General features: G+C 40.1%; 2 long non-coding RNA genes across 2 annotated transcripts; both read left to right on the forward strand.

Moving 5' to 3' along the window:
- The first annotated feature begins 3,593 nt into the window (after positions 1–3,593).
- LOC135341843 (uncharacterized) lies at positions 3,594–4,404 on the forward strand. Its single transcript, XR_010396666.1, has 2 exons — positions 3,594–3,697; positions 3,780–4,404. It is a non-coding gene; the product is annotated as an uncharacterized LOC135341843 (long non-coding RNA).
- A 4,415-nt stretch (positions 4,405–8,819) lies between these two features.
- On the forward strand, positions 8,820–11,332 carry LOC135341294 (uncharacterized). Its single transcript, XR_010396547.1, has 4 exons — positions 8,820–9,239; positions 9,314–9,724; positions 9,951–10,313; positions 11,122–11,332. It is a non-coding gene; the product is annotated as an uncharacterized LOC135341294 (long non-coding RNA).
- Positions 11,333–11,982: the final 650 nt, after the last annotated feature.

Consider the following 11,982-nt stretch of genomic DNA (forward strand, 5'->3'; position numbering starts at 1 on the left):
AAGTAGTCTTGAAACAGTCTTGAAACAGCGGTGCTGTGCACACGCGCGTGCTTGTGTGTGTGTCTGTATGTGTGCCCGCGTGGTGTACGTGCGTGTGTGTGTGGCTGCCCGCGCGCGTGTTTGTGTACAGCTCGGTTGGTGCCCACGTGTGTGTGTGTGTGTGCCCAAGTACCAAGTACCAACAATTCAGTGCTGCCAAAAGTCAATTCTTATTGCTTAGGCTTGTGTGAAGGTGTACAGTGTGTGAAGGTGTACAGGTTGAGGTTGATTGAATAATAATGTTCTGACCTGGCTTGTTGGCGTATTGTTTACTTGAAATAGGCTGTACTGCTCCCCAGCTAGGATTAGGTGGCTTGTGTGATTAGTTGTGTGTTTGCCTGCCTGTGATATGCATTGTAATTCTGTGCCCAAAGTTTTTATGTACTCCCAGTTTGTTGTAGGTGCCTATGAGTACGCCCTGTGCATGTAAAACATACTAGCTAGAAATTCATTTACCTGTGCGGCACAGTCTTGCAAAAAAGTATACGCTTTGACCATCACTAGTCCATCAGCTTTCGACTGGACTAACTCCACTCTGCCTGGAGACACCAGAAGTATCATCTTCACCTTCTGGTACATGAAGTATTGGTGCCTTTCCTGCTGAAGTACCCTTCTCTCTTTTCTTCCGATTGCGTCTTAACTACCTGTCATTTAAGATTTAAGGTCTAGCATAATTAGTATTAACCGAATAGCATAGTACCGTACCGCCCACCGCGGAACCAAAATCTAAATTTACTTTCATTATCAGCTCCTAGCAAAGAAAGATGCAGTAGCTTTGTTGCAAACTAGTAGCTACTCTGCCAGGATCTGCCCTAGCGAAGGATCATTTCACAAGTAGGCTTGTCCACCTACCTAGATAGCTGTGTGAAATATACTGGAAGGGAAGAGTAGCCTGAGTGTAGTTAAATTATTTTGCATTCACCTCTAGCAAAGAAAGATGACAGTTTTCTTTATTCTTATTCAGCAAAGTAGTCTACAGTAGTTACTGTCTCCTGGTTTCCAACGAAACAGCCAAGGGCCAGAGCAAGGGACTTATATAGCATTATGTAGAGCTGATTTAGTATGCTTTTGCACTTTCCTAGATAGCTTATGAGTGTGTAAAGTATACTTGTGTAGAAGCTGAGTTAGTTTAGAGCGTTATTTTAGAGCCTGTTTTTAGAGTGTAGTGTAGAGTGTTTGATATTCAATTTAGTGTGGCAAAGAAATAGTAACAGTAACAGTTAACAGTTCTCTTCAAGCTACCTTGTAGTTCTATCTGAACAGTAACAGTTCTCTTCAAGCTACCTTGTCGAAGAGTCAGCCAGCCAAGGACAGAGCGAGAGATTACTTTAGAGTGCGTATGCGTATGATTATTAGCTAGTAGCTAGCTGATAATCCTATACGCTTACCTACGTAGTATACTTGCTCCAGCAGTGTGTTGAAGTGTTGAAGGCCGAGTTTAAAAAGCCAGTGTTGCAATGTAAAGGGGTTATCATTGATTTGCTTAGCTATCTGTTGGTCTCATCAGCTGTGAAGAATGCGGGCCAACATATTGGTTGAGGTCCATAGGCAGGCCAGGTGGAACTGCTTACGTGTTTGCACAGGGTTAGTTTACACCTTGTAAACTATGCAGTATACTTGAATTTACAACAAAGTTTACAGTGAGCTTGTAAACTTCAGTAGATGAACCAGGATTTCGAATACTTAATACTTCAAACTATGTGTATTGTAAACTATGTGTAGACTTTTGGTCATGGGGGTAAACTATGATTGTATACTTAAAGTATGACTGGTATCCCTTGTAGATTAATTAGCAAGTAAACCGCATTTCATGAATGCCAAAAATGGATTGATTAAAATAAATTATATAGCAAACAAGTTCGAGTTCAGTTTGTAGGTTGAAGGTTCACAGTTGGTTATCTGCATGGAAAGAATGGGTACTAATAAGAATGGGTACTAATAAGTATAATTCCTTCAAGCGATTCTCCAACTGCAGGCTCTAAGGAATCATCTCCTACAGCAGACAGTAGGCGTGCATTCATTGTGGAAGAAACAGAAGGATTTCCAACTTTCCGCACTTTCTTAGCAATGAGACTTTTTTCCAGTCTTTTCTCCAGAATTTGCATTAGTCCTTGAATTCATCTAGTCCTACATGTTTCAAAATGAAGGCAAGGATGAGTTGCTCCACAAGCTCCTCAGTCATATATACAGGATCAGTCATATATACAGGATGTTCAAATGCTTCCAGTATTAATTTTATCGATCTCTCTTGGACTACCTCGCCTCTTAAACTTTTGAGGGGATTACTTACTACTATAATTATATATACTATATACATAATTATATGTACTATAATACAATATACAATACGAGACGGCTTATAAGTACTCAGACGATTACCACAACAGTATTAAATTTTATATAACTGAACCATATAATATGTGATCCGTGAAACATCGTCTTTGAAAACCAAAGCATCTCTGCGGCAACTAATAAATTGATTTAGAGAACATTCAACTTCAAAGCAAACCAACCTTTGATAACTGTGTTTGAATACTTGCAATCAGGCTGCTTTAAAATTTCCTGGGAGAAATAAATAAATTCATACTAGGTAAAAATCTGAGGTATTGTGTATTGTATTTTATTTGGAGACTTGCATACAGAGTGGATACCTTTGTCTGCAACAATTACTAGTGACAATCCTCTTTCGTTTTTGTTTTGCGCCTTCACTACTACTCGAGGGAGATGTTGAACAAACTTGCTTTTTCTCAAGGTCCAACAACGTCCAACAACGTCCAACAACTTCTTTTCCAGCAACGACGTCTTGGTTTTCTACGTCTAATTCTTCACGTTCAATACAAGAGACAGGGGGATACAAGAGACAGGGGGTCGGCTGAACTATTCCTAGGCAACGAGTGATTCAGAGACAGGATCTTGATCTTGAAGAAGCATCCCTGGTGGTTGATATCCTCTTCCAGCCTTTCATTAAGGTCAAGCGGTTGGCTCGGGAATTGAGGGGAGTGGACTTGGTCAAACATAGTGTTGATCTAGCAGTAGGCCTATAAAACCATATCAGCATCAATTTAGCCAATGGAATCTTTTCATGTGATATTTTTGTTTCCTTTAATTAGGACACCACGCCTTTCCAGCAGTCCTTATTACTTGGTTGGTGACTCATCTTCTCATCTTCTAATTTAATAAGTAGCACATGGCCATATTTAGCCAATGGAATTTTCAATGCTTTTCATGTGATATTTTAATGTGATATTTTAATTAGAACACCACACCTATACAAAGCTAGCTAGATTGTACTACTACTCTAGATATATGTACAGTGTGCCCCATGCCGGAACGAAAAGATCAGTAAAACACTGTACTTCGAGCATAAGAAATTGTACGTGAGTGGTAATGTATGACCCAACGATCAGACCCTAATGGAGGATCGATAATGATTTTTGTTTCTCTGATGCGCAGATACAAATTTTGGACTCTACTAAGCTACTATCTACTAAGCTACTATCATGTGTACGTACGTATACGTGTACGTGCATGTATAAAAGTGATTCTGTTCACAGGTTATGCTTCTTGTGATGAACTTCCTTGTCATAACTCTGATAGCAGTGATATACATACTGTGATGTACATACTGATACTAGAGGATGATTTTGATATGTCTGGGGTAGGTTCTACGTATAATGTATCACGTCAGTATCACGTCAGACGTCAGGTTCAATTTCATCACAACTTCTATCTTGTTACAGAATGATCACTGAGTGAAATTGAAGCTGAATTTGAAGATAGGGAGTCGTGTGTGGTGAACCAACAGATCCCAGTGAGATTTTATATAATGTTTCTCTTGACTTGGCAATCGCTATTCAAAGTGGGAATGAATGTTTTGTTTTTGTTCTTCTTCTCCTTGGTCTATACCCAATGCCAAACAAAACCTTGTGAAAGTAGAAAGTACTAAGGCCTTAATTTCGCAAGTACCAAAATGTCATTCTCTGTATTCACTGGACCTCTGCAAAATTACCCTCCCGAATAAAACCGTTCCTATGTCCAGTTTCAATCGTCATCAATGAAAACCATTAGGACATCAACTGGCTCGACAAATGTTCTGTTACCAAAGTCTCGGTTTGCTCCCTACAAAATCTCTTCTCACGCCCAGGTTTTTATGAGAAAACTGAACTATGGAGAAATCGCCCTGGTACTCTAACGGATGTGTATGATGGTAGGGTTTGGAATGAGTTCCTAAACCCCGACCATTTCTTTTGCTCCCTTATAAACTCTAAACATAAGTTGGGGCAATTTATTCGTCAATTCAAAACTTACCGAAATTTATTTTTTTGGTAAACAAAATTAAACTTTAATGTATCATTGTATTTAATGTATCAATCATTGTATCTTACATCTATACTCTTACATCTATAAAATAATAGTTCAAACATAGTGTTAACTTTTGATCTTGAGAGCTTGAGAGCTTGACCCGGGTACGTGGAGAGGGGAGTGACTGGGGATCAGAGTTCAAGCTAGAAAATAAAGAGTGAAGGTCAGTTGACTGTATGTATACACTTGTATACCTAGAGCTCGGCTGTTGAATGCTGGAGCAGCAAGCATGCTTCCCACTTCACTTAGGTGAATTAGGCTAGTAGTTTGTTTTGTCTGTTTGTGTAATTACTATTATATGAAGCGTTGTGTTGAGAAGGCTTGCACACGAAGCTACTGATGGGTTTCTGATAGACTATGGCAAGTTTGTGCTTCCAACAAGTTTGTGCTTCCAATTCCAACTGCAACCATAGGGTCATCGTAGAGTCTGGTTTCAATGCTTGAGAGGACAGCACTGAGAGGACAGACTATTTGACTTTGTGCTTCCAACAGCAACCCATAGGACCATCGTAAGAAGAAGAAGCCTTCTTGACAACACCACAACACCACATGCAGGATACTACGGTGTGTAATCAGTGCCAAAATAGGAATGCAAAAATTAGAAGCAGAAGTTCACAAAATTATGACCACAACCCACAGAACTGCAACCATGCACAACTGATAAAACTGTAACCCAAAAAATGGGTGCATCAATGAAACTGGATGCACGGGCAGTGATAGCTGTGGGTTTGAAACATAGGAAATGATTGGAAATGATTGGAATTGATTCAGTTACATGGAATGGAGACTTGGGGCACACTTTAACCTTTAGTGACCTTTTAAAAGGAGGCTATAAAAAGAAAAGAGAGATGTTTCATGCATCATACAATAATGAAAGCACTGCGGGTGCTGATGTGCCACGGTGGAGGTGCCAAAGCTAATAACATAATACACACACACATTACAATTATTATGATGACTGCATGCAAACTCAGAGAGTGGGTAATGATCTGTTGTTAAAAACGATATATGCCAAAAGTTCAAGTATGGCTGCATCAACATTACACAATCATATTGATACGCACAATCATATTGATACACAAAATTCTAAACAAGAATCAGTACCAAAACCATCTAGAGGGTCAATAGAATTAGCTAACTGTTGGAATAGTTCATCGGAAAGCGGGCAGCAAACTGGGGGAATAGTGACTGTATTGTCTTCATCACCACAAGGTACAGGAGCATCCCAATCAATTCCTGAGACCTGCAATGAACATAACTTGTGTTAAATAACTATTTTAGACACATCGAATCGTCACTCACATCACCACTCACATCACCACTTGTAGTATCATAGAATTCTTCTACAGTGCTTCACCAATTGCCCCGAAATGAACAATTGAATTGGAGAAAGAATTGAATTGGAGAAAGGTTCTAATTCGGTGGTGGCACCAACTTTCAACAAATATAGTTATAGCTCGATTTATCCCACAGGCAGAAGAGCTCTCTCCATTTATAAAAGAATACTAAACACCCTTGAAAAAGATATCTCCAGAATCGCTCTATCTGTTGGTTGTGTACGGAAGCTCTCCCACAACCGCGGTGTCGTAACATACATGGCAACTTCTGAATCCAATACCAAAAGACTGAGTAGCCTCAATGAACAGGGATAGAACAGTATTATTTACATGTAGATATCATCTTGTCTTTATCAACAGGGTATTTAATCAAAATAAATGAGGCCTTCTTTTATCATTCGTCAGGGGAGTAGAGAAACTCTTGTGAAGTAAGATAGAACAGTATTAGCTCGATTATTGTCAGAACATGAGCAATAAACAGGTGTTCTGGAGTAGCCATCAATACCAGCATGCACAACAAGTCTCCACCTGTATAACTAATAAAAACTATCTGGTCAGCTAAAATGAACATTATTGCTGATGTCAGCCATAATTTAATGACGTCATCAACAAACTCCACAAGGAGCAATACAGTGCTAAGCATGCCTTCATACAGACTGTTCTCTGTAACACAAACTCAGTGTCCACCCCCAACCTTTAAAAAGTTCTCTGTAACACTACCAAGCAAACTCAGTGTCCACCCCCAACCTTTAAAAATGTTAACAAGAAAATTTGTAATTTATGATAATGGAAATGAGAACCTCTTGCAGTCACACTATTTTGACCAGAAAACACGTTTGCAACTAGCACAGGCCTTATCTTGTATAAAACTTTACTACTATTAATTTTTATAAATTGTGCCAAAGTGCCATCGGACCATAAACTTGGTATGATCGTCTTTGAATGCTGAAGAGCCACCTCATGCTAACACCTTCAGGATCCACTCTGATCATAGATTCACGTCTATGCCCACGGGAAAGGAGGTGCCCAGCCAGAACGGAAACTGGCATAACACCTGCTGGACAAGCTCATCTAGTTCCAAATCAGTCAGTGAAGAGTAAGTAGTAAGTACTCGATATACTCAAACCGTATTCTCTTATTCAGACACTCCGAGCATGTGGCTTATACGAGGACAGGAGAATCCACATTCAATAAGGTTCACAAGTTGGGCACGATCAATCACATACTTAGGTCTTCCTAACGTGCTTGTTGGTTCTACATCAGGCATATAGGTAGACATTGTATGAAATAATTCAACAACTCTTCCTAATTGAGGTAACAGATCACCGATATTCATACTGTTGCTATCAGAGAGTCTGTTTAGCTGTCTCAGCAAAACTTCAAGTCTTACTGCCATTCGTTCCAGTGTTTGTTGACTGATCAGTGTTTGTTGACTGACAGCGCTTCCATTGTCTGCAATGTGCTGTACATCTCGAACTAGCCTGCTAAACACAGCACACAGTCTTTGATTGATGGAGTCCATTTTTAATAAGAGACTCCTCCCCTGCACGTGATCTGATAAGTTTGCTCCTCGTGGCTAGGCTCGTCTTGATTTTGATCGATAGTTGGACTCAAAGAGTACGAGTATAGAGAGGACTCGATTCTGCTTAATTACTGACGTGACCTGCATGATCACCCTTACTCTCACAAACCAAACTGACCTGGAACTACAATCGGATCCCTAGGCGCTAGGTGTAAACAATTACATGGCCTCTCCGGAGAAGGATGGTGAGCATTTGTCCACAGTTGTCGGGCAAACCTGTGAGGTTCTTCAAAGTCTTCTGGCAAGAATAAGGCCATCACCTGCGCAGGTAAAGCAATTCTGTAGGTCCCCAAAAACGGTATTAATTTGTTATAGCCCTTGTAAAAAGGCTTCGCCTTTACTTTTGGCATACATTCTACAGTACACACAATCCGTAATTACAGCACCAGAAAAAAATAATCCGTGGCAGCCCAGCTGGCACCTAAATTCTAGTGGTGCTTATGTTCTACAGCTAGTCTAAAACAGGCACTTTCAATTTTTCATTCTGCTAGCTAGCTGCACCGTTGAGAGCTGACTCATGAACAACATTCGTTGACTGTAGCTATGATGTCAAAGAAGGATAATTGTCGTCTCAAACAAGCCTTTTTATAAGCGTCAGAAAAATAATTACAGCAACGGTGGCGCTTCTTTTAGGGTGCTCTAATTACATCGATTTCAGTGTTAATAGAACGAACAAATACTAGTGAGTGTGGTTGGTGCTTCATTATGCGCAAGCGAGGTATAGGGGTAGACTGCTACAGCTGCTCAAGGATCAATGAAGTGCAAGTAGAAGTTTCTATAGGCTTCTAGTCATGTTTTCTTGGATTTTAATTAGTGGATTTGCAAAATAATGCTTCGTTCTCAAGTTATGCCTAGTTTAGAGTACGTAGCAAAACTTGTTCACCGAGTGTTGGAACAAGTTTTGCTACTCTACTGAGCTCTGCACTAGAACGCTAGCTATTGGCTGCAAGGGTCTGTTGAAGCGAAATAACACTGCTAAAAAAAAGTCAATTGTTATTTTAAGCTTTTAGTATGTGCAGCTATAGCCCCGTTTACACGACAGTCAGAAAATGACCACTAATTTCATTTGCGCAAACATTGGGTCTAGAAACACCCACGAACATGTACAACACCTCAGAATTAGCCCTTTGTGCTCACTCTAAACCGCTTGACACAATCTCCGGATTAGAACCCAGATAAGGGCCATTTACACAAACGCGGTTAGGTTTAATCCGGATTCCAACCCGGATTAAAGGCAAACTGGGGCTTATGAGTACTCTGAATGCATATTTAGGGATTAGAGGCAGGGGGGATAGGGGGATACCCCCCCTAGTTGTATGACGGAGTGTCCATAGCTGGTAATTTTACATTGCTTTTTTTTAGCAAACTTTTTTAGTTACTTTTCTCCCCCCCTCTACTCCCCTATATGATACCCTGGGACCCCCTCCCCCCCCCCGTGATGGCATTGCTGTGCATGCAATTACCATGTGTACGGTTTGATGCAGGTGCGTCAGTCTACCGAGAGTGTTCAGCCCAGCTCTTCATCGTCAATTCTCCAAGAACATAGGCAATTAGGCAATTGTCCAACTGGTGGTCAAGGCCAAGGAGCGCTCCGGGTCGTACCCTTACACACTCCCACACATTTGTATGCTTAGGAAAGAAGGGCACAAGTGAATGCCCAACAAGTAACAAGAACTATTTTGTATTGGGCTTGGCTAGAAGAAAATTCAGTTTTTGCAGTCACATGACGTCCATACAGCGATTGTCCAATGTTTTCCTAGATTAACCAACTGTGGTGGATATGAACTTCTGCAGACACGCGGTACTTCCAAATTTCTGGAAGTAATTCCATATTTTAAAAGCATGGGAGCATGTAAAATATACATCCGCCCTATTCAACAAGACTTAGTTGGTGAAGCAACACAACAATCATGCAGAATGTAAGAAAGAGGAAACTCAATACGTTCATTTTATAGTGAAAATGCACCTTGACTATGTTGTTTCGTTATTACAGGTTACAGGTTCGAGAGAAGTGCCATGTATGTGGTGAAAAGTTCTCTATGTCAATACTTCGACAACACATTGAGAGTCACGACCAAGGACCATCAAGTGTTGCTATACAGCCTACCTCAAAAGCGCAATGTAAATATACAGGTCCCGTAATTGACTTGTTTCCTCAAGCTCGAAAGTGATTGATATTACCCGTCGATTTGAAATATCTGATGCCGTTGAACACCTTTTGCAATGGGGGTACTCCAACCAAATTTCCTCCATTGACCTCTCAAATATCACTGGGATTTCCCTACCAGTCGTGTTCTCAAGTATACTGACTGGAAGTAATGATTTGCAGGAAGATATTCCTTCCCTTCAAGATGTACCCGTTTCTGCTGCGGCGACATATGACCTCATTCAATTAATCGCAAAGGTATGTTACTCCAACCCCCCCCCCCTAAAATTTGCATTCAGCTATTAGTTGTATGACTGAATGTCGGCTACTAACAGGGTTACTTTTCATAAGCATGCCTTATTGATTCCCCCATCATGACACCAACCTTCAAACTCCTGTATGACAACCAACCATCATAAATCTTCACTATTACTGTGCTCGATTATGCATTTCCCAAGTCATTTGAATCGTATCTATTTTATAGCTGGATGTCGCCAAGACGAATGAGGAAATCAATGAAGTAATTGATGAATGAAGTAATTGATGATCCAGTTTCCATGGCTCTAATCAACTCGTTTGGCTGGTCTCCAGTCAAAACCATCAATTTGTGCACCAAGAAAATTTGTGCACCAAGAACCAACTCCTCCAACGTGAGAAGCAACTTGCTGCCTTTAGAAAGGGTTTGGATGTCCTGCGTCTTGTTCAAATGAATCCAGAGTTGAGAGCGTTATTTGTGCATAGCAAGTTGAATATGGAGGGGTCTGAGTTGTTAAGCTTGCTGGATACTATGTTCAAGTTTCCCCAGCGTACAAGATGTTTCTCGAATATATGAACAATCGGCCTAAAGGTATACATGCGTGTATATTTAATAAGTGTGATTTTAGTTCTATTATGTAATAATTGTGTGTCTGTGTAGACTGCTTGAAGTAAGAGCTTCGTTTTCTTCGATTCGTGGATTTGCAAAACAATGCTTCGTTCTCAAGTTATAGCTGGGTTGCAGGTTGCTTACTTGCAAAACCATTGTATATTATAGCCTTTAACAGTGTGCCACTGAGTGTTGCTACCCACCATCCCCCCCCCCCTAAAATATAAAATGTACATTCAGGTACTACCGTATTACTAGAATATTTTGCGGGTGCGAATAAACCAAATCAAATTTGACCCTTTGCGATCTAACTATTGCGTTCTGGCAAGGATCGTGTGTATTTATTTGCGGATTTTATTGTTGCGAATTGATCAACCTTTGCAAAGTTTGATGCTCGCAAAACATTCTAGTAATACGGTACTTGCACCCCTGAACTCACTAAAACCACCTAATTAATTTGTGGGGGGCATGCCCCCCTAGCCTCTGCATGCATGCCTTAGTAAGACACTGTGCTACTGTACTCAGTAGTTACGCATCTGTTGTGCATGTGCAGCTAGTCTGTGTGCATGCAATGTGTTTTATTATTAGCGCAGATAATAGCGTTAATTACAAATTCGCTAAGAGTAATAATAATAATTATAGTACCCGTTTATAGTTATGCAAAGCTGTTTTATGCCATTAATGAACTTGAACTTTTTGTATCCCTTTTAGCCACGATTATAATTATGGTTGTACCAATACATGAGGCTGTGCTACATTGTTATAGTTATATCAATTAATATCATTGTAGGTGGTGATGGTAATGATGCTACAGTAGAGCACTGGACATCGCTGCCTGCCTCCGATGGGATTGTCTACCCCAATTAAAGTGGAGCTCCTCCAAGAAAATCGTTCTCTACCAACAGCTGCTGCGTGCTTCAACGTTATTTCACTACCGATTATACACGAAAATATTGTAGAATAAAGGTATATTGTATTCACTGAATCATTACGGACTAATGTGAAAGAAATTGCTTAATTTTATATTTATATTTCTACATAATTTGTCTATGACTGTTTTTTTTTATAATAACGTAGTTGTGACATTCATAATTATGACATACTTGTAGTACTTGGGGCTGAATGGCAACACGTTTGTTTGAAAACAGATCATGCCCACCATATACATTATAAATTAAAGGTATAATTGGATTCGGCTCTATTACTTCTCTTTTTTTATAGCTGTATAATTATTGTGTAATGTTAATTGAAAGGTCACCAAAGGTTAAGTGTGTCTTACATCCTCTGATGTCTCCATTTCATGTAACTGAATCAATTCCAATCATTTCCTATGTACTTTCCCATTTCAAGCCCACAGCCCGTGCATCCAGTGCATCCAGTTTCATTGATGCACCCATTTTTTGAGTTGTGGTTCAGTTTTGTCAGTTGTGGTTGCAGTTCTGTGGGTTGTGGTCATAATTTTGTGAACTTTTGCTTCTTGGCACTGATTACACGATTTGTACGGAAAGAAACTAGTCAGGCTAGGATAAGTAACCACAATCATAATTCATTTCTACCTTGCATGTTCCATAATCCTTTAGCTGTAAATACGTAGTCTACCTAGCTGCCTAGTCTACCTAGCTGCCAACCTGCAACTTCTTACGACAACAAA

Source organism: Halichondria panicea, chromosome 9, assembly GCF_963675165.1.
Source record: "Halichondria panicea chromosome 9, odHalPani1.1, whole genome shotgun sequence".
Lineage (NCBI taxonomy): Eukaryota > Metazoa > Porifera > Demospongiae > Suberitida > Halichondriidae > Halichondria > Halichondria panicea.